Source organism: Microcaecilia unicolor, chromosome 1 (assembly GCF_901765095.1).
Source record: "Microcaecilia unicolor chromosome 1, aMicUni1.1, whole genome shotgun sequence".
In the NCBI taxonomy this organism is placed as follows: Eukaryota; Metazoa; Chordata; class Amphibia; order Gymnophiona; family Siphonopidae; genus Microcaecilia; species Microcaecilia unicolor.
In genome coordinates, this window is record NC_044031.1 from 242341489 (window position 1) to 242366187 (window position 24699).

Sequence of the window (24699 nt, forward strand, 5' to 3'; positions counted from 1 at the left end):
CAAACCCAGAGATTGTGTCGCTCTCACACACACAATGTGTCTTCGTCTCAAAAAAACTGTATGACTCTCTTTCTCTCAATGTCTCTTTCACTGTGTCAACAAAAAGCAACCTACAACAGAATACAACAGCCATCAAACAAGACTGAGAGGAAAAGGACAACGGGGTACTCCATTTCTCTTCCCATATGGAGATCAGAGCTGGTAAACATATCAGGTAAACAACAGAACAAAACCAGATACAACACAGTGAGAGTGAACTCTGTATCGCACTCTCTCTCTTTCTTTCACACACAAAGACACACACTCTGTGACTGTCAGACATACACAGCCTTTTCCTCACTCAGACACACAAACACTCTCTTTTTCTGCCTCACCCACACACTCTGACTCTCATAGACACATCGACTGTTTCTCCCACAAACACAGACACTGTGTCAAACACACACACAGCATGTGTCTCACACACACGCAAACAATGTGTCTTGCTCTCAAACAAACTCTATGTCTCTCTTTCTCTCACTGTGTCACACAAAAGCAGGCAACAGAATCTGAGACATTAAAAACCAGGAAAATTACATGGCGAACAGCACATGAGCAGGAAACAGCCATCAATCAAGACTGAGAAGCAGAGGACAACGGGGTGTAACACAACAGGTAAAAAGATACAACACACAAACAGTGATCTCTCTCTCTCTCTCTCAACAGGAGACCACAACACAGTAGGGAAACATCACAATTCTGATATTCAAATTAAGCATAATTGGTGGACAGCACGTCAGCGGGACCCAGCCATCGATCAAGACTCAGAAGCAAAGGACATTAAGTTGCAAAACATGAGGTAAACCACAGGAAAAAAACCCAGTTAACTCTGTGTCACACTCCTCTCTCTCTCGCACACACACTCACTCACTCACTCACTCAACAACAACAGCAGCAACAAAAAACCCCACATACACTCTCTGTATCACACACATATACTCATTCTCTCTGTGACACTCTAAAACACACACACAGTCTCACTTATAGTTGCTCTATGTGTCACACAACAGGTAACGCACAGAACAAATACAGATTCAACACACAGACGGTGATCTCTCTCTCTCTCTCTCTCTCTCTCTCTCTCTCTCTCTCAACAGGAGGCTGCAACAGTGGACCCAGCCATTGATCAAGACTCAGAAGCAAAGGACATTAGGTTGCAAAATAATAGGTAAACAACAGAAAAAAACAAACAGCTATGACACACACACAGTTAACTCTGTGTTACACTCCTCTCTCTCGCCCCCCCCCCCCCACACAACAAACAAAAAAAAAGTATGTCACACACACACACACACTGTCTGTATCATACACATATACCCTTACTCTCTCTGACACTCTAAAACATACACACAGTCTCACTCATAGACACACAGACTCTCTATGTGTCAAACACAGACAATGTATGTCTCACACACAGACACACACTGTCTCTCTGTCTCATATACTCTCTCTCTCTCTCTCTATAACAGGACAGCAGGGTGCAACACACGTGGCAAATGTAAGAAACTGTGAGATTTACAGTAAGCATAATTACTTGATCAACAGCACAGCAGTGGCCTCAGCCATTGATCAATACTGAGAGGTGGAGGACAGCACTGTACAACACACAAGAATAAACAGTGAAACTCTGAAATTACAATTTACACTAATACACACCGTGTCAGACACACACAGTCACAGGACATGGATGCCACAGAAACAACAAACACAGTGACACCAGAATGTGCTGCACATCACATGAGTCAAAAACGCACACAAACTGGTCAGCAACAGGCTGAATGTTTACAAAAAAGAGCAGAATCACAACGAAAGAGGCGTGCAGCTCTGAGTGATGATGAAAAGGCACATCAGAGTCAACAAGCTACTGCAAGGAAAAGGTCCGGGAAACAAAATATGAGTGCTGAGGAAAATGCAAGATACAGAGATAGACAAGCTTATTTAGAAAGGCAAAGAATTTCTGAGATGACAGGTGAACAGAGACAAACACACAGAGCAAGGCAAACTGCTACACAACGGAAAAGATTACAAAACATGACAGATGAAGAAAGAGCAACAAATAGACAACGAAAAACATATTTACAGAAACGGAGACAAAAAGGCAGAACAACACTACAACATTTAGGACAGCAAATACTTACACAAGTGACAGACACGCAAACAACAACGAATAACAAAAATACTACAGAATTAAAATAGGAAATACTTGCAAATGTACAACAAAGTAAAACACTCTGTGACAAAGGACAAAATAAAGCAACAAAAAAACATAGTTACAACACACTGTAGAAGTCCTAACAAAGGAATTGCAATAACAGACAGTGTAAATGAGGACAACATTCAATACTATAGTTGTGGCCCAATGAACAGAATGTGTATATTTTGCAATGCAAAACATTTTCAGAATGAAACACCTTTTGATAACCTATTTACACAATGCTGTAGTAAGGGGAAAGTACAACTTCCTGAAATTAGGTGCAATGAATTCATACAACACCTTCTCTCCGGGGAACATGAATTTTCAAAAAACATTTTACAAAACATTAGGTCCATTAACAGTTCCTTAGCTTTTGCCTCCATGGGAGCTAACATTGTACCACCACCCGGATATGGCCCTTATTGTTTTAGAATTAATGGTACTATTTACCACAGAACAGGAGCACTGCATCCTCAAAATGAAAATCAAAGACAATTTGCTCAATTATATATTCTTGACCTAGATGAGGCAGCAGTCCACAGACTACAAATGACACCAAATGTAGACATCAATGATACATTAATGAGAGAATTGAGCAATTTCATGGTACAGGAAAATCCATTTGCAGACGCATGCAAGATGCTATACGAAGTAGAAAATGAATGCATAACTGAAGCTAATAATCTAGGAATAGAACCTCCAACTGTTTCAATGGCCATTGTTCAAGATCGCAAAAATGATCAAAGAAGATACAATGCACCTAAAGCAAATGAGGTGGCTTTCATTTTTCAAAATACTGATGGTGAACCTCCTTTACATAGAGATCTGATCATACATTGCTGAAACAAGCCACATGAACAAAACTGAGATCATCAGTGTGTTGGATCCCAATTTTGAACCAATGGTTTATCCATTACTCTTCCCATATGGAGATCAGAGCTGGGGGATACATATTCCTTTGAATAAACAACCAACATGTATTATGCACCTGCGTCGCAAAACCGAGAACACAAGAGTACGAGTTACACAAATGCAGTACTATGGGTACCGTTTCGCTATAAGAGATCAATTCAACCCTTTTCTTAGTGCTGGAAAACTTACACAACAATATTTTGTGGATGCATATATTAAAACAGAGGCTAACAGACTAAATTATATTCGAAAAAAATCAAAATCTCTTAAGAGTAGAAAAATACTCTGGGTTAATGGACCACCTTACAAGTGAAGCTGCACATCGAGGAATCATACCTGGCCAGGCATTTATTTTACCATCAACATTTCCTGGGAGCCCAAGAAACATGCATCAAAATTATCAAGATGCGATGGCAATAGTTAGAAAATATGGCAAACCTGATCTGTTTATTACTATGACCTGCAACCCAAGATGGGAAGAAATTACTGAAAATCTAAACAAAAGACAGGCACCATAATTTCGACCTGACTTATTGGCAAGGGTGTTTCATTTAAAACTTAAACAACTACTAGACGATATATGCAAAGAACATATATTTGGTGTGCCTCTTGCAAAAAATTCATGTCATTGAATTTCAAAAACGTGGTTTACCTCATGCACATATATTAATTATCCTCAAAGAAGAATACAAACCAAAAACAAATGAAATAATAGATAAAATCGTAAGTGCAGAAATTCCAGAACCAAACAACTTCCCACGTCTCCATGCAACAGTTGCTAAGCATATGATACATGGCCCATGCACTGACAGTAACTTACATTTCCCCTGCATGCTTCATGGGAAGTGCTCAAAACAGTTCCCAAAACCATTCCAAAATGAAACTGTTGAGAACTGTGATGGCTATCCTAAGTATCGCAGAAGGGATAATGGTATTGGTACGCTCTTACATGGAAAATTCATTAATAACGCTTGGGTTGTCCCTTATAACCCTTTTTTACTTTTAAAGTACAACTGCCATATAAATGTAGAAGTATGTGCATCTATTAAAAGTGTTAAGCACCTCTTTAAATATGTCTATAAAGGACACGATTGTGCTAATGTGGTTATTACTGAGCAAGAAACTTTGCAACATGATGAAATTAAAACTTTTACTGACTCTAGATATGTTAGTGCTCCCGAAGCTGCATGGCAACTAAATGACTTTGAAATGCATCACCAAACACATACCATCCAGAGATTGGAAGTTCACTTACCGGATCAACAAAACATTGTTTTCCACCCTGACAACGTTGAGGCTGCAGTGCAAACAGCTAAAACAAGGGACACCACTTTAACAGCTTGGTTTAAACTTAATGCAGAACATAACCCTCCAAACAACATTTTGTACGTAGATATTCCCATGTACTATACTTTTGACAAAAAAGAACGAAAGTGGAAATGTTGAAAAACAGGACATGACAAAACAATTGGAAGAATGTATTCAGTTCATTTCTCAGCTGACCCTGAGCGTTTTTTTTTAAGGCTAATTTTACTACACAAACCAGGGGCAAAGTCATTTGAAGAGCTAAAAACAATTAGAGGTGTTCTTTACAATACTTTCCAAGATGCCGCCAAAAACATGGGCCTCATTCAAGATGAAGCTGCCTGGGAAAATACCTTAGACGATGCAGTCACATGCAGCATGCCACAATAAATCAGACAACTTTTTGCATACATTTGTGTTTTTGCAGTACCAACAAATGCTCTTCAAATGTTCAAAAAATACAAGATAAATATGACAGAAGATTTTCAACCATTGTTGCCAGGGTGATTGCTCAGTTTGTGAACAATTGTGCCTTCAGAAAATCCAATCAGTCAAAAAATGCTCAGCTTCAGTCCTTTTTCAACATACATTTATCATAGCTTACTGAGTTCAAAATCACAGTATTTATCTATATAAATATTTTATAAAAGGATCTCTCAGATCAGCGCACCTTCCCCTAATAAGGCTAAATGAGCCTAGCATATGTCTAAAAGGGGCGTAGCGCAATCGTCATCGATCCTTAAATATTCTTCATATCTTTTTTTCTTTTTTAACTTTTTTAGACCATTTATCTCTATTATTTTCAATTATTACATCTAATATTTTCACTAGGTTAAATAATATTTTCAAGTACTTAACTTATCCGATTTTCTCATATTCGGTATTCAGTTATTTTTAATTTCAAAGACTGGAGACCAGATGTCACACCGACACAGATCCATGTTTCGCGTTATAAAACGCTGTTTCAAGGTAGTCTCCTGTATATAAAAGGATTTATAATCAGTATATATACATAATTAGCACTATGTTTCAAACTACAGTTAAGCTTTACTCACCACGCTCTTGTCAAACAGTCTACGCAGACTAGATGCGAGCACTGTCAATGGTGTGCCACAGCTATAATAGGATCCTTATGGACTGATCCCCATTTAGGTAAACAAGTTTTTTTGAAATTGGATTCAAATTGCAACACAAAGATGGTAGTATATGCTATTGAATGTCCCTGTAGGAAGATCTATGTGGGGCGAAGTATGCGACCGATAAGAATCAGATTGACAGAGCATAAATCCAGGATTCTAAATAAAAAAGTGGAAGCACCCCTAGTTCAACATTGGGTGGATCATCATCATTCTATTTTAGATCTACAATGGCGGATTATTGATCAAATTATAGAAGGGTGGGAGGGAGGAGATCTTGAAAGTATATTAAATTATAAAGAGCAATATTGGATATTCACTTTGGATACGATTGAACCTTCAGGATTAAATTGTGAAATTGATTGGCAGACTCTTATATGAATGATATACAATGAAAACGGAGCTTCTGTGATTATTTTGACTTTTGAATTTCTATCAGCTGGCAGCCCGGGAGTTTAGGAGTGACGCTATACGTTAGTTTACGTCAGTTCACGTTACCGGATATATAATCCGTAGTAAGTGTATGTCGGCCATCCTTGATGGAGACTGTTTGACAAGAGCGTGGTGAGTAAAGCTTAACTGTAGTTTGAAACATAGTGCTAATTATATATATATACTGATTATAAATCCTTTTATATACAGGAGACTACCTTGAAACAGCGTTTTATAACGCGAAACATGGATCTGTGTCGGTGTGACATCTGGTCTCCAGTCTTTGAAATTAAAAATAACTGAATACCGAATATGAGAAAATCGGATAAGTTAAGTACTTGAAAATATTATTTAACCTAGTGAAAATATTAGATGTAATAATTGAAAATAATAGAGATAAATGGTCTAAAAAAGTTAAAAAAGAAAAAAAGATATGAAGAATATTTAAGGATCGATGACGATTGCGCTACGCCCCTTTTAGACATATGCTAGGCTCATTTAGCCTTATTAGGGGAAGGTGCGCTGATCTGAGAGATCCTTTTATAAAAATATTTATATAGATAAATACTGTGATTTTGAACTCAGTAAGCTATGATAAATGTATGTTGAAAAAGGACTGAAGCTGAGCATTTTTTGACTGATTACATTGTGAGCTCCCTTCAAGATAAATATCTTGCTGCTTACTGATTATTCAGAAAATCCAAGGCATTCTAAGTACACATGGGAAAACACTTCAACAGTTCGGTTTGCCAACAGTCATCCAGACACTAGAAGATTCAAAACTTGCCTTCAAAGCTGCAGACGAAAAGCATAAAGCTAAAGCAATGGCAGAAAATCTAAACAATGAACAAAAGGAAGCTTTTCAGACTATACTTTCTGCCTGTAATACAAAAAAACATAACACATACGTGCTTTTTCCTTGATGGTCCAGGTGGAAGTGGAAAAACGTTTACGTACAACACAATCCTGAGCAGCATTAGAGGAGATGGAGGAACTACTCTACCTGTTGCTTTGACAGGAATTGCTGCAAATCTGCTTCCAGGAGGACGCACTTATCATTCACAGTTTAAGCTACCTGTTCCTCTACTAGAAACGTCAATATCAACTATCAGTTAACATCAAATGATGCATCCATTATTAGAGAAGCTAAAATCATTATTTGGGATGAATCAACCATGGCTCCCAGTATGGCACTTACTGCTGTAGATAGACTCCTGAAAGACATCATGAACAATGACAACCCATTTGGTGGGAAAGTTCTTCTCCTTGGTGGAGATTTCCGACAAACTCTACCAGTGGTGCCACATGGTGATTGAGGACACATAATTGAAGCAAGCATTAAGTTAAATAAGCTATGGAAACAATTTAAAGTCCTCAAATTAATAAAAAATGTTTTCTGTGCAAGAAAAAGAGGTGCTGCATCAGGTGGGGGGAAGCAGTGGGGAGAGATGTCCGAGCGAGCCACAGGGAAGGAGGATGCCAAGAGGAAGCATGACGAGCCAAAATTTTGGGAGCTGATTGTTAAAGTAGCTATTTTAACAACCGGCTCCCAAAATTCTTAAAAATCTATCAAACGTCTCTCGTGAGTCAGTGCAAGCCAGCTCCAGCACATCACTGACCATGGGCATCCAGTACCTTTCCTAAAGGGGATATCATAATATTGAATAAGATGGGTGAAAGGGGGGATTCCTGTGGGACTCCACAGTCTGGAGCCCACGGAGGGGAGATGGAATTAGGAGATTTGACTTGATATGATCTAGATTTTAAAAATCCTTGGAACCAATTTAGGACAAACCCTCCTATACCTAAGTTGTCCATTAGTGCAAGTAGCAAATTATGGTCTACCACATTGAATGCACTTGACATATTAAATTGCATAAGGATTATTTTCCTGTCTAGGCTAATAATTTCTTTGCTGAAGTTAGCAATTAATGTGGATAAGACTGTTTCCGTGCTGAAATTGGTCTGAAGTCAGATTGTATATGGTGAGACGGGAAAAGGAGGACAGATAATCCATAATAAGTTGGTGAGAGGCTACTGACCAGTAATTTGTTACACCATTCATTTTTGCCAGGGGATTTTTAGGGATGGGGGTTAGCATTATGGACCCTTTTTCTTCAGGAAAATGACCTAAGAATAACAAAATAGAGATATGTGATCTTAGGGATTCTATCAACAGGTCAGGTGCAGCTTTTAATAGAAAACTAGGGCAGGAAGCCAGTACACAGAAGATAAATATTTCAATAGAAAAGATTTCACCACAGTGACTGAAGGGGGAGAGAATGATGACCAATATCTATCAGTTTTGATACCAGTGAGGTTATGTGTCAGTTTGGTCATGAACATCATAGGGTCTTCTTTAAACATTATAACATTATCTCTAATTTTTATGATTTTCTGCTCAAAATATGTAGCTAATTGGCTAGCAGATGGAGCAGATTTGTTGGAGGTAGTAATAACCCGGGTATCTAAGAAGATGTTGACTATATCAAAAATATGTTTGCTATTGAAAGGATCAGTTGATATTAGATTTCCATAGTAGTTTATTTTATTCTTTTTTTGTTGTGTATTTATAGAGTCTTAGAGCTGATTTCCAATGTAATTTATTTTCTTCAGGTTTGGATTTTTGGCATTTTCTTTCAAGCTGCCTACATTTTCGTTTCATGCATAGGATGTCTTTATTGAACCAGATGGATTAGCTCTTTTATAAATGTAGATGTAATTTTTACTGGTACCATGGAATCTAGTATTGATTTACTTAATATATCCCAATCTTTTATGAATGTTAATGAATTAGACATGGACATGAGTTCAGTATCTTATATGTTCAATCAGAAGTTATCAATTTCAATCCTTCCTCTGGACTTAAAAGAGGAAGGGTGGATTTGGGGGTGAGTGTCTTACAATGATTCTAGCCAATTTAAGATGAATACTAATTTGTAATGATCTGACCATACAGTTGGTTCCCATTAAGCATCAGATATGGCTAAGGCTAATGAATTGGTAAATCTGTAAGCAAAAAGATAAGGTAACCTTTCGAATGAGAGACGGGTATGTGGGTGTAAGAAATTCCAAGAGGGTAAGAAATTCAAAGTCCTTAGATAACCTAGCAAATGTTGGGGTTTGCTAGGTTATCTAAGTGCAAGTTAATACCTCTTAACAGAAGGATATTAGGGTGGTTAACACAGATATTTTAAATAAAATCAAAGAGGTCATTTTCTGCCAGATGCCAAAGTCCAGGTGGATGATAAAATAGGCAAATACAAAGTTGTGCTGATAAAGTAGTGTCAGTAACATTGCAAACAAGTATTTAAAGGTTGAAGAAGGATTTGTGTATTATTGATAAGCTACCACCTCTGTTACTGGGTCTACAGAAATTGAGGATCTTATAACCTGGTGGACATATGTCTTTAATGAGAGGATCATTATTTGAATGTAACCAAGTTTCAGTAATTATGACTAGACCAAATTGCTCATCCTCGATCCATGGATCTCATTCTAGGAAAAGGATGTTACCAATGGTATGCTGCAAAGTTCGGTTCGTGGGCTGGTTCTTTTAATATTTTTGTAAGCAATATTGCTAAAAGGCTATCTAGTAAGGTTTGCCTCTTTGCAGATGATACCAAAATCTGCAACAGGGTAGACACCCCTGATGATGTGGATAATATTAGGAAGGACTTAGCAAAGCTAGAGGAATGCTCTGGAATCTGGCAGCTTAGATTTAATACTAAAAAATGCAAGGCCATGCATTTAGACTGCAAAAACCCGAGGGAACTGTACGGTTTAGGGTGTGATGAACCTTTGGGCATGAAAGAGAGGCAGGACTTGGGTGTGATTGTAAGTGATGATCTTAAGGTGGCCAAACAGATAGAAAAAGTGACGGTGAAAGTTAGAAGGATGCTTGGGTGCATAGGGAGAGGAATGGCCAATAGGAAAAAGGAGGTGATGATGGCCCTGTATAACTCTGGTGAGACCTCATTTAGAATATTGTGTACAATTCTGTTGACTGCACCTTCAAAAAGATATAATCAGGATGGAGTCGGTACAGAGGGCGGTTATTAAAATGGTCAGTGATCTTTGTCATAAAGCGTATAGGGACAGACTTAAAGATCTCAATATGTATACTTTGGAAGAAAGGCAGCAGAGGGGAGATATGATAGAGGCATTTAAGTACGTGGCATAAATGCACAGGAGGTGAGTCTCAATTGAAAGGAAGCTCTGGATGGAGGGGGCATAGGATGAAGGTGAAAGGGGATAGACTCAGAAGTAAAGCGAGGAAATACTTCTTCACAGAAAGTGTGGTGAATTCATGGAGCGGCCTCCTGGTGGAAGTGGTGGAGATGAAAACAGTATCTGAATTCAAGAAAGCTTGGGACAAGTACATAAGATCTCTAAGGGATGATAGGGAGAATAGATGGCATGAATGGGCAGACTGGATAGGCCACATGGTCATGATCTGCCTGCATTTTCTCTGTTTCTATGTAAATATGCTGTGTGCTGATGGTTACAGTAGAAGCTAATTCCTATACCCTATCTGTTCCTGCATCATAGGCCCATGTCTACCTCATGGTAAATGCGTGCTACTACTTCTGGTAGTGTTTTGAATTGGCTTCTAAATCTTTAAAAAGGTGGTAAGTTTGGCTCCATTCCTGCCCATGCTAGGAAGAGCCAACAGCCACAGATGTATATGCTCAGTAGGCTGGCTTGTGGTGTTTCAGCTCCTATAAGGGGCAGGATCAGGATGTTAAGCCTCTTTAGGGTTCAGGTTGTTATCAGCTGCACTACTTTTAGCAGCTGGTTTCATTTTTGCCCTCACAGCCCAACAGAGTGGGGGCTGCTTGATGGTGTTGTGTTTAAATCTGTCTTTAAACAATACAAGGGATTTACAAGTCCAGTTGAAACTGAGACTCCTGAGGCAGGCACACTGTGCACTGACTATGGACTGTATGTCTTTTTAGTTGATCTTTGTGACTTTTTTTTAAATAAATATCCCTTGGTTGGCACTTGTTTCGTCATTTCCATTTTCGTTTTGTTAAACCTGTTTTGGGATTCTTGCTAAAACTGAACCTGATTCCAACTGGTTCTAGTTTTTACTGCTGCTCTTGTGGTCCGCTACTGTCGAGGGTGTGGGAGCACACTCTGCCCTGCTAGTCCTACTGTCCTTGAAGCGGGGCGTGGGAGCAATTTCCGCCCATTGTCAGCTATATCAGACGCCGTGGAAGCTTTAACTGCAGCACCTAGCGGCACGCTGCCTAAGGTGCAAGCCCAAGGTGCGCACCTTAGCGCGTGCCTTTGTGCAGTGTCTTGAGCAGCATTTTAAGGGGTCCTTTTACTAAGGTATGCTGAAAAATGGCCTGCGGTAGTGTAGGCGTGGGTTTTGGGCATGCGCAGAATCATTTTTCAGCGCACCTGTAAAAAAGGCCTTTTTAAAATTTTTGCCAAAAATGGACGTGCAGCAAAATGAAAATTGCCGCACGTCCATTTTGGGTCTGAGACCTTACCGCCAGCCATTGACCTGGTGATAAAGTCTCATGCGGCAACCAGGCGGTAATGACCTATGTGTGCCAAATGCCACTTGGCTCGCGTCCGATACACGCGGCAGAAAATAAAAAATATTTTTTGGCCACACGTATTGGACACGCGGCAAAAATGAAATTACCACAAAAGCCATGTGGTAGCTGTGCAGTAACTCCATTTTGGCACCCGTTGGGCACACGTAGACGCTTACGCGGCTTAGTAAAAGGGCCCCTAAATAATTTGTTGTACGTTTGAAGATTTGATTTGATTTTATTCTGTTGTATAAGGAAGTTGCCATTTATCATGGCCTGGGTTTTTTTTTTTGGGGGGGGGGGGGGGTTATCTGCTCTTTCTAATATTGGGCAGTGGAAATTTGGGATGGGGTTATACATTTAAATTGACTGATTTAGATCTGGCCTCACAATGGACTCGTCCTTTTAGACTAACTTGTGATTGATTTATCTTTTGTGACTATACCATCTGTTACTCAGCCCTCATACAATGCTGATATTATAAAGCCTTCACTTAAGAGAAGATCATCACGCTCTAATAAAAAACAAACTTCTAATGCTCACACCAGATATAATCTTATCACAGTTCAACATGTAAGAACTGATTCTAGTTATTCTTTTGTTCCAATCCCTTGTTATTACATTAACACTGGGTCAGTAGGTAACAAAGTCGCTCTAATTAAAGACTGGATTAGTGAGCATTAGCCTAGATGTCTTTTTCTGACTGAAACTTTTTTTTTCAGAAGAGGATCCCAGGATAAATATAAGTACATAAGTACATAAGCACTGCCACGCTGGGAAAAGACCAAAGGTCCATATAGCCCAGCACTCTGTCTCCGACAGTGGCCAATCCAGGCCCCAAGAACCTGGCAAAATCCCAAAATTTAATAACGATCAATGGACTTTTCCTTCAGGAATCTGTCCAGACCCCCTTTAAACTCAGCAAGGCCAGCTGCCGTCACTACCTTCTCCGGCAATGAGTTCCAGAGTCTAACCACGCGCTGAGTAAAGAAAAACTTTCTCTAATTTGTTTTAAACCTACCACATTCTAATTTCATCTTGTGTCCCCTAGTTCTATTATTGTTAGAAAACGTAAACAAACGCTTCACATCTGTCCGCTCTACCCCAATCAAAATTTTGTAGACCTCTATCATATCACCCCTCAGCAGTGGCGTTCCTGGGGGGGCTGGCACCCGGGGCGGATCGCTGATGCGCCCCGCCCCCCCCGATGCAGCGCGGACCCTCCCCCCAGTGAAAGGACACCCCCTCGAAGGAACCCCCCCCTGCCGGGTGCACGCCGCCGGGGGGGGGGTGCCGCGCTTGCCTGTCCTCCGTTGTTCCATGCTTCTTCTCTGCCCCGGAACAGGAACCTGTTCCGGGGCAGAGAAGAAGCATGGAACAACGGAGGACAGGCAAGCGTGGCACCCCCCCGGCAGCGTGCACTCGGGGCGGACCGCAACCACCGCCCCCCCTAGGAACGCCACTGCCCCTCAACCACCTTTTCTCCAGGCTAAAGAGTCCTAGCCTTCTTAACCTCTCCTCATAAGGTAGTTGTCCCATCCCTTTTATCATTTTCGTCGCCCTTCTCTGCACCTTCTCCAATTCCTTTATATCTTTTTTGAGATGAGGCGACCAGAACTGAACACAATACTCCAGAGATTTGTCCAATAGGCTATAAAGTCCAATATTTATTTATTTATTGCATTTGTATCTCACATTTTCCCACCTCTTTGCAGGCTCAATGTGGCTTACAATATATCATGAATAGTGGAAATACATAAGAAAATATACATTTGGTATTACAGAAAGATCTTGGGTAACATGATAATAGTAGAACATAATAGTAGATTCACGATCAGATATTAAAGACAGTTCTGGGTGTATGTATAGGAGCTCATATTTGTTATTCTTTGTGGTATATCTTGTTGAAGAGATGGGTCTTCAGACGTTTGCAAAAATTAGTTAGTTCATAGGTTGTTTTTAAGTTACGTGGTAGCGCGTTCTAGAATTGTGTGCTCAAGTAGGAAAAGGTTGATGCATATGTTGTTTTGTATTTTAGACCTTTGCAGTTGGGGAAGTGTAGATTAAGGAATGTGCGGGATGATTTTTTAGCATTCCTGGGTGGTAGGTCTATCAGGTCTGACATGTATTTATTTATTTATTTATTATATTTGTATCCCGCACTTTCCCACTAAAAGCAGGCTCAATGCGGCTGGGGCGTTTCCATGAATGATTTTATGAACTAGGGTGCATATTTTGAACGTGATGCATCCTTTAAGTGGGAGCCAGTGTAACTTTTCTCGTAAGGGTTTAGCACTTTCGTATTTTGTTTTTCCGAATATTAGTCTGGCTATTATCACTATCTAGATCTGGTAAGAAGGGTGGAGGAATAGCACTTGTTTATAAAATAATTTTAGAAGTCACATTAATAGACTTTCTTAATACCCCGGAGCTTGGGACCTTCTCTTGTCAAATAAGGGACTCTTCTTTAACTGATTCCTTTGGCTGTATTTTGTTATTGCCCCCCAGGACAATGGTCAAAATCTTGCTCTTCCTTTCGTGATTTTGTTTTTAAAAATTCTATTACTAACACTTATAATTTGATCTTGGGTGATTTCAATTTACATTTAGATAAGTGCCAGGATCCAAAAAACAGTTGATTTCTTTTCTTTTTTTATCATCTGTGAACTGTTTTATTCCTCCTACAACAACTCGTGAAAGAGGTCATCAATTAGACTTGATTTCTTGTGGGGATAATGTTGCTGTTGCTCAAAAAAAATATTAAATTAACAAATTTTATTTGGGAACATTCTTTGTGGTCAGATCATTATAGGTGTTCTTTTAATATTCAGTGGCAGGAATTCAAGGGTTTTTCACAACCACTTAAGACGAATCAATTTTACCTCTCGAAATATAACTTGTCTTGCTTTTGGGGTAAGGTTTTAACACATTTTTCATATAGTGAGATTCTGAAGGTCGGATCTACTTTTGTCAAAGATTGGGCTCAACTTAGCACCGATATCTTGGACAAGATTTCTCCCTTTCAGTTGAGACAAAGTGACAAATGGTATAATGCAGAATTATTAGATTTAAAGTGTTCTTGCAGATTATTGGAACGTAAATGGCATAAAGATAGATCTGACCACTGAAAATTGATGTGGAGAAATAAAATATGGGAATGTAAGAAAGCATTAAAATGACAAGGAAAAACTATTATACAGAACTAATATGAAGAGATCAAATTAATTTTAAGCAATTGTTCCAAATAGTTAATTTAAGTTTACAGCTCAAAATGGTGAAACTGATTAAATACTATCAGCTTCTCAGCTGGCAGACTACTTTCAGGCTAAGATAAGTAAATTGAGAGCTGGTTTTTCTAATAATACATTTGATAATAGCTACAAATATAATATGATCTGCCTTCCAAATGAGATTCTAGGAGATAGATTGTGGAATAATTTCTCTCCTATTTGCTGAACAGATTTTAATAGATTTTATAAAAAATGAAGTCTTACTGTATGTTATATTGTTTTCCTCAATTAATTCAATTAGATAATTGTGTCTTGCTAATAGAATCTCTTCAAATAATAAAATGTTCACAAGTGCAAATATATTCCCCCTATTGAATGTAGATTTGATATATCATGTTTCATGATTGAATAGAGGGAAGACTTGAGATGCTCGGCTGTCACTAAATTATAAAATTCAATGTCATTGTCGGGCGAGCTTCCTCATCAGTCTAAAAACCTCCCAATCTACAATCACTTTGACTTTGACTGTTTTATATATATATTTTTTTGTAATTCTTGTACTTAATGTGATAGTACAAAATAATAGTAAATTGTAATAAAGCACTTATCTATGTTAAAGCACATCTTCTTAAGTGAGCTATTTTGTGGTCTGCTTCAACAGAGAGCCTCTGTTTCTCACTATGCTTCTTCAGGAAACAAATCTCTATGCTTTTAATATCTTTCCCTGCTGCCTCTATAATGTTTCAGAATGTGTTCTCAATTAATGCAAGTTGCCCCTTGTTTTTTTTTAGTCTTTTTTGATTGGATCCTATTTTAAAGGACCCCAAATTGTCTTCTTCTATCAGTAGCCTTGATTCCTTTCTTTGTCACATTAACTGAAAGACTTGCTATGTTACAACTCCAATCTCATCTTTTTTTTTTTCAACTTTTATTTGTAAATTCTTGAAACATATCAGAACTTAATGGATACAATAATATTACCATCAACAGGAGAATTTCAAATACAGTACAGCAATAAGGTAAACTAATACCTAACAATCACATTTTGGAGCCTCGATACCCCCCCCCCCCCATCTAAACCTCCCCCCACCCTTCCATATCCCCTAAGAGTCAAGAAGAGAGGAGTCAGAATGAGAGGACCACAGTACATATGGATCCAAAATGCAATGGTAGAACAGTATGTGGCCCGTATGCAAGGCTGTTAGCTTGGACAGTAGATGAATATGGTCTAACTTGCGCAGGATCATTCGAAGGCCAGGTAGAGTAGGTTGCTTCCAGGCTGCCGCCAGCACCGATTTGCTGACTACCAATACATGGGTAACCAGATGATGTGTAGAAGACTTCACTCCATTCGGCTTGACATGTAGTAGACAATGATCCATTTTCATGGGGTAAGTAGCATGCGGGTAAGACCATCAAATATGATACATATCTCCCTCCAGCCCACATTGACGCCAACATACGGCTGATCCCAATTGAAATATTTTGGACAATCGCTGGGGGGGTATAATACCAACAATAGAGTATTTTATACCCGTTCTCCGCTAAGGCACTAGAAACTGACACCCTAAGCAAAGATTTAAACACCCGCTCCCATTCTGAGTACTCATATGAAACACCCAGTGACTTTTCCCATTTTTCTACATAATACATGATGGGCTTATGCTGCGAGAGGAGTGCCTTATATAGTTTAGATATACCCCCTTCCCCCCCCCCCTCCAATCTCATCTTGACAAGTTTTCTATACTGCATGATTCGCAGTCAGGATACTGCTATTTTTTTTAGTACAGAAAGAGTGGTGGGTGTATTATTGGACAAGGTGAGATGTTTCCTGAACGAAGGAAAATGTGTGGTGTTGCTGCAATTTGATCTTTTGGCAGCGTTTGATTTGGTGGATCATACAATCCTTTTACAATTACTTGAGGATATAGGCATTACTGAGAATGTGTTTGAGTGGTTTAGAGATTTCTTGAAATATTCATATAGAATAAAGATGAAGGATGATTTGTCCCCTTCTTAGGCAAATATGTGTGGAGTGCCGCAGGGATCCCCTCTGTCGCCTTTGCTCTTTAACGTCTTTATACGTTCATTAGGTCATTTATTACAAAGTAATAACTTCGTACACTACATTTATGCAGGTGATATTTTAGTACTTATTTATTTTAAGTCGATATCTGATATAAATCACTTCACTCTTCAACATTGTATAACATTAACAAAAAAAATAGATTTCAGATCACAAATTCAAATTGAAAATTGAAAAAACTAAACTTCTGTGTTTTGATACTAAACCAGAGAACATCCCAAAGACTATTAGTATTGGCCAGGTCAACTATGAATTTCTCCAACAATCAAGATTATAGGGATCTTGGTTGATAGTTCATTATCTTTATTTAGAAAGTCAGATTTCTTCTTTGGTGATGTTTTATTACATTGAGAAAGTAAGATGTGTCCACAATTACTTTGAAGTAGACCAGTTTAGATTTTTGGTTCAGTTACTTTTGATTTCACAGTTGGATTGCTGCAGTCTTATATATTTGGGCTGCAGTAAATACCTTTTGAGAAACATTCAGACAATTCAGAACACAGCTGTTCGCTTAATTTTTGGCCTCACCAATTTTCACCATATTTTGTCAAGATATGTTAAACTTCATTGGCTTCCAATTGAAGCCAGAATCATCTTTAAGTTGGCCTGCTTTCTGTTTAAGATATTGTGTGGTTTAGCATCCAATTACTTATATAATAATTTCCAGTTTCCTAATGTGCAGAAGTCTAGACGCAACGGTGACATGTATTTTACATTTCTATCAGTGAAAGGAAAAAGAAGATTACATTTATTCGAATTAACTCTGGCATTTCAAGCAGCCAGGGATTGGACAATGTTAAAGGTTATATTTAATTCTGCCTTATCTTATTTAGACTTCAGAAAGAAAGTCAAAACTCTCCTGTTTCAAAAAAATGTTTTAGCCTCTATTTCTTGATCTTATTGTTACCCGCTTTGATCTGTAGAGGCATTAGCGGGATAAAAGACTAATTTATCATTATCATTATCTTCCATAGCTGCTCTTACATCATTGTTGGTCACCAAATGGCGGATTCCTTTTCTTTTCAGTAACGTCTGTAGAGGGTTGTTTAAAAACTCTTTACCTCTGTCCATCTGTATGTTTTTAGATGTGTGGACTAAACTAAGTCCCTTTTCAAAGGCCTCATCCACTTCGCAACCAGCTTTTGTTTTTAGACTCACTGCCCAAATGTATTTTGATAAGATGCCAATAATTGTTATCATATATATTTACAGCCATCATTAAAACAAGACAGCGCTGACAGATCCACCAAGTCTGTTTGCTACTGTGAGTTCACTCTGAGACTATGGTTTTGTTTCTTTGAAAACAATCCTGGGCGGTCAGTGTAAGGTATAAGTGTCTTGCCCCCTGAGCCATTCCTTTACATGATTTCTTTTGAGATCCTTATTGTGTTTTCTAAGGCATCATCGAACAGAAGCATGATGCCACCAAAACTTTCTGTGGTCTCCGGATCATAGTAAATTCTGCTTTGGTATTTTTTTGTACATGACTTCATAGGGCAGTGCACACTCCAACCCTAGTGCAGTGCCATAAAAAGAGGGTATTTTATATTTTAAAAAAAAGTCCACGCAAATTCTTGATCACATTTTGTCAGCTGAGGCACCTTATTCCAGCCTTAAGCTGAGACATTTCAAGAGAGTTCACATTTCAAACCAGTCTGTCAGGTTTGTATTGTGTCTCTCGTCTTCACAAGAGGAGGGGGAGGGGAAAAGGAGAAAGGTTGGTGCACAAGTCCTTTTCAGTGTAAAATGTATTTTTTTTTTCTTTGCAAAGGGAAGCTTTGTGATTGTAGGTTGAGAGATTACTTGGAGAGAAACAGCTACCTGATGTTTTTGTGAATGCGTCACAATGTTTGTCTCTCACACCAGTTCAGGAAAAAAAAATAGCTAAGAGACGGGTACTTAAACAGCTTTGTGTCTGTGTGCAGAGAGAGAGATAGAGAAACCAAATTGTTTTGCTTTTTTTCTTTTTTGAGCTCACAGTGCACAGACAGGGATTGGGAGATAAGGGCTTAAACAAAAAGCCAGAGAATGGCTGAAGCTGTCTGTTTTAGATCACTTCTGAAAATGCTTGGGGAAAAGCAGGCTGGCACAGGATATGGGGAGGAGTGGGGGAAGGAAAGAGGAGGCAGGGGATGTGAGGGGAGAGGGTAGAGGGGGGTGTGGGCTATGCTTCTGATGGGGAGCCAATCGCTGAGAAAAGCAGTTAGATGAGTATTTGGTTAAACAAAACGTTTTTAAGACAGGCATGTCCTTTCACTCTTGAGAGATAACTGTCTGTAAAGTTCTCAAACAACTGGGGGGCTGAGAGTGCTGTTTAAAACAAAAAGCCTTTTAAGACAGTCACACCAACTTTTGCTGGTACAAATACAGCTGTTCTGTTTCTCTTGCAACTTGCAAGGAGAGAGAGCTGTGGATTTTAGCTGTAACGGACATCCCCTTGCCAACATGTGTTGTAAAAACCAGAGGGCAGAAAACAAAAACAAAGGAACAGGGAGTGAATGGATAAAGAAAAAGAAACTGTTTATGGGGCTGGGGAAAAATATACTGTGCATGCTCCTCCCAGGCTGCAGGAGGCGGTGTCAGACGATTAGTGTGATGTTTGATGTCACTTCTCATCACGTTACTCATCCAAGATGGTGGCAACAAGGAGGTTTGATTGAGAACAGGGCATGGCATGACATCAAAAAGTTGAAGCCACTTAGGTTAGTCTGTGTTTTCCCTTCCTTGCGCAGCCATCGTTCTGTGTGCATTCAAAACAAACTAAACAAACCTATGAGCTGCTACATCTACATTGTTCTTTATTGTTGGTAGCATTTTTATTTAATTTCACTTATATTTTCAAACATGCCAGCTTGTGCAACATACAGATGTATACAAAGTATAATAATGGAATAACTTGTCATAGAGTAGTTTGTTATAATTCATAGTCAGTGAGTCATCTGGAGGGACTGGTTATAGGGACACCCTAGCATGTGTTATATTAGTGCAGAGATATTTTTCTCCTGGTAAAGGGCCACTAAAACAGACATGTTATGAGAATCAGGTGTTCAACATTCAGCGTTTCTATCTATTTATGTATTTACTTATTTATGGCATTTATATCCCACATTGAAAATGAGATAGGTTGAAACCTGGAAGCAGTTAATTTTTTTTTTTTAACGTGCCTAGATCAAAAGAGAAAGATGGTTTGTGGGAACTTGCTCCTTTTGTTTTTTGGCATGCAGTGGTATTATAAAAATGCACTTAATATTGTTTACTACTACTATTTACTACTGGTTGATATACAACAGAAGTTAACCAAGTCGACTTCATGCTTTCTAATATAATTTTTTAGTGGCATTTTCTCAGATATTACCCAAATGCAAACACGATTATAATGTTAATTAATAAGTTTTGGATGTTACTGAATTCTATTATTCTGTCTCACTGTATTTCTAGTTTTGGCACAGCATAAGTCATCACAAGGACAAAATATAAGAAAACTAATGGATTGCACCGTTTAGTTATGTTTGAACAAATGAGCGATCTGCATAAAAGAAAATGTTTATTTTTATTTTTTTGACTTATGAAAACCACTTGTCCCTGAAACATGCTCAAAACAGAATAATCCATTTGTACAAAAGAGATGAGGTGAAGATGTGATTCCATGTGCCCCAATGAAAGGAGAGTTTAATTTTACTACCAATCTTTATAACACCAGGCTTTCCAAGGCAGATTGCAAAAACAGTTAAGATGAATCCATCAGTAAACAGGATATCCTCACTGAAATTCTATACTGTATTGTATAGAAAAGTGTACAAAAATGAGCACAATATACAGCCTTTATTAGTGCTGTTTCCACCAGCTACAATAATTTTTGAAGCTGTTTTAGTGATATTCAGTTTTGATTTCATGATATTTATATCTACATATGGGACACTTTCAAATAAATTAAAAAGCTGTCAAATATGTAAAAAAAAATCTTTTGTCCTCTACTTTAAGGCACTGCCTATCTAGCTGGAGCACCTTTTGATGTTTTACAGATGGACCATGCATTGGCAGTCCACTATTTCTTATAATCTTTTACTATTGTTTTCAATAGCTTTTGCTGTTGTTTTGTGAGAACCATTGTGGTGGCAATCTCTGCCTACTACCAGCAAATTCCACCTACTGGCTTCAACCCGTATAATGGGCTAGATAGTCTCGTACTGTGTCCTGTTCTCAATCTAATTTCCTTAGGTGGCAAGTAGAAAGAAACAGGAAATGCCCATAGGGGCATCTAATACTCACCACCATCATGAAAAAGGGGCATAACCTGGATGGAGTTATGATGTCACCAAAAGGGGTGAGGTTTGGGTTATGCAAAAAGAGGTGGAGTTCAGGGCAGGGTTATACAAAAGGAGTGGGGCTGGGAAGGGCTATGATATCACATCAGGCAGTCATCAAAAGGAGCAAGGAGGGGCACGGCTTGAGCAGATAGTGGGCAGGACTAGGGCAGATCCTCAATTATAATTGGCTGAGAACCTGAAAGTAGGTATGGTACCTATCAAACTCAATTTTGCAAATTAGCTTTGAGAAAAGATATATAACTTATACTACTGCTAACCTACTGAACATGTACATCTGTGGCCGTTGCCTCTTTTCAGCATGGGCAGGAATGAAGCCAAAGTTCCTGGAGCTATTGGTAGGGGAATGAGTCATTCAATGGGGATGGGAACAATGGGAATCTATCAGAGAGAAAGCATTTTTTTTTATTGGTTCCATTTTTGTGGAATCAGCTTCCTGTTATCAGAGCAGAAAGTTCTCATAAAAAATGTAAGAGTTTGTTGAAAATGTTTTATTTTGCTTTAGCATTTGGATTAGGCTTCTATGCTTCTGGTTTTCCAGTGCTGTACATGCATTTCCTGAGGAGTTTTTGTTGAAAATTATTTTTGGGAAAGTTGTTTTGACTGATGGATATGCTTGGTCTTGAGTGTATGTGTCTTTTCTTTATATTACTGGAGTTCCTTTTCTTTCTTTTGTATATATTTATTTTATTCTTTTATTGTAAACTGCTTTGATTTGTCTAAAGATTAGCGGTAAAGTAAATGTTGAATAAACTATAAATGCTTGTGGAGATCTAAGGAAAATAGCTCTCACTTTCATCCAGGCAAGGGTAACCTGTACCTGCTAGAGTATATAGATGTGCTAGAGGGAGTTAAGAGAAATGCTAGCTGAATAAAGAAATTTCTGCGCCAGAAGCCATCTAACATGCGACCTAATGACCCAAGTAAGGGTATAAGTCGTTGGTGAGGCCCCACCTGAAGTACTATGTTCAGTTTTGGAGGCCGTATCTTGCTAAGGATGTAAAAAGAATTGAAGCGGTGCAAAGAAAAGCTACGAGAATGGTATGGGATTTGCGTTACAAGACCTATGAGGAGAGACTTGCGGACCCGAACATGTATACCCTGGAGGAAAGGAGAAACAGGGGTGATATTGTACAGACGTTCAAATATTTGAAAGGTATTAATCCGCAAACGAACCTTTTCTGGAGATGGGAAGGCGGTAGAACTAGAGGACATGAATTGAGATTGAAGGGGGGCAGACTCAAGAAAAATGTCAGAAAGTATTTTTTCACGGAGAGAGTGGTGGATGCTTGGAATGCCCTGCCGCGGGAGATGGTGGAGATTGTCGCGTTCTCGAGGGCCTTGGCATTCTATCAGGTTCTCGAGGCGGAACTGATGTTCGTGAGCCCTTGGGCCACTGCCGAGGAGCGGCAGCGGCAGGCAAGACCACCCTGGAGCTGGGCATACAGAAGGACCGGACTGGAACTCTGGATTGGAAGGAGGCAACTGGAACCGGCAGGACAGGATCCGCTTCACCTGCGCTTGGCCACCGTTCCGCTAGAGTTGAGCTCTAGCGTGCAGGTGGCTGGCAGGACTTGTAGGACAGGGCCGGAACTGGAGAACCAGAGGACCCACCCTGGGTCTAGGAAACACGAGGAAGACTAGACTAGGAACTAAACACAGACAGCGTGCTGCTGCACAGCCACTAGCAAGACCCAGAAGACAGATCGAGGAACACAAGGCATACAGAAGCTTAGCAGGAGCAAGGACTAGGGCAGCATACACACTAGGCAGAACGGGAATCTGGGAATACCCACAGGGTAAACCCTCTAGCTAGGTAGAGACAGGATACATGAATAATCACCCAGGAAATACACACTAGCTAGACAGATACAGGATTCAGGATATACACTCAGGATATACAAGCAGGGTAGGCACACAGACTAGGCAAGGCAGGATTCAGGGTAAAGAGAGCAAACCAGGAACAACAGGCCAAGGGTCTTGGCCAGGCAGCACAGCAAACAGAGTAACCAGGAACAACAGGCCAAGGGTCTTGGGCAGGCAGCAGAGCAAACAGAGTAAACCAGGAATACAGGCCAAGGGGTCTGAAGCCACAGCCGTTCCACACACTGACTGGGGGAACTCACAAAGGCTGAGGCTTCGCATACAGACAGAGAACAAACCCGGACAAAGGCTTCACCCCAACCCAGGGTAAGCCAGGAACAGAGGCTTCACCCCAACACAGGGTAAGCCTGGAGCAGAGGCTTCACCCCAAACACAGGGTAAGCCAGGAACAGAGGCTTCACCCCAACACAGGGTAAGCCTGGAGCAGAGGCTTCACCCCAAACACAGGGTAAGCCAGGAAGGACCCGCAGTCCACAGACAGAGGCTTCACCCCAACTCAGGGTAAACCAGGAAGGACCCGCAGTCCACAGACAGACAGTGGCAGGGAAGACCCCCCACAGAAGGACAACAGTCACAGACACACAGACACAGAAAGAAGCTGGGCTGGAACCCAGAGAGAGGCTAAGCAGTAGTGCAGCAGACACTTACTAACCTGACGTGGCCTAAGAGCATAACACTTATGCAAAGGCCCCGACTGCAAGCACAGCACTTCCTTATGAAGGCTCTCACTGATGAGTCACCAGCAGCAGGACAGAAGCAGGAAGTACACTGACCCCAAAGAGAGGCTTGACACACATAGGAAGTGAGCCCACAGGAAAGACAAGCAGGAGCCATCTTGGAAGCTGGAACAGAACAGATGGAAGCCATCTTGGAAACTGGCCAGGCAGGGAGGTCTAGTGAGATAATCAGCGCAGAGACTAGAGACAAGACTAACACAAACACAGACAGAAGCCAGCAGAGCTGCTGACCCCCAGAAAGAAGGTAAGGCTGAGGGTGGTCACGGCCACAGACGTGACAGAGATGAAACCGGTAACGGAATCAAAAAATGCGTGGGATAAACATAAAGGAATCCTGTTCAGAAGGAATGGATCCTCAGAAGTTTAGCGGAGATTGGGTGGCAGAGCTGGTGGTGGGGGGTGGGGCTGGTGGTTGAGAGGCGGGGCTAGTGCTGGGCAGACTTCTACGGTCTGTGCCGTGAAAATGGCAGATACTTATCAAGGTCAGGTATACACAAAAAGTAGCACATATGAGTTATCGTGTTGGGCAGACTGGCTGGACCGTGCAGGTCTTTCTCTGCCATCATCTACTATGTTACTATCCAGCTTATTTTCGAAAGAGATCGCTGGCTATCTTCCGACATAAATCGGGAGATGGCTGGCGATCTCCCGAACCCAGCCAAATCGGTATAATCGAAAGCCGATTTTGGCCGGCGCCAACTGCTCTCCGTTGCGGAGCTGGCGAAACTTCAATGCAGGGTACAGAAGGCGGGACGGGGGCGGGATGGTGGCGGGGAGTGGGCGGGGCTACAATATAGCCGGCTTCGCCCTATAATGGAAAAAAGATGGCCAGTTCGAACGAGCAGTTCGCCGGCTGCACTTGGTCCATTT

The 24699-nt window shown here is 40.1% G+C and overlaps 1 pseudogene; it reads left to right on the forward strand.

Moving 5' to 3' along the window:
* The first annotated feature begins 3405 nt into the window (after nt 1-3405).
* LOC115474330 lies at nt 3406-4591 on the forward strand (annotated as a pseudogene).
* The last annotated feature ends 20108 nt before the right edge of the window (nt 4592-24699 follow it).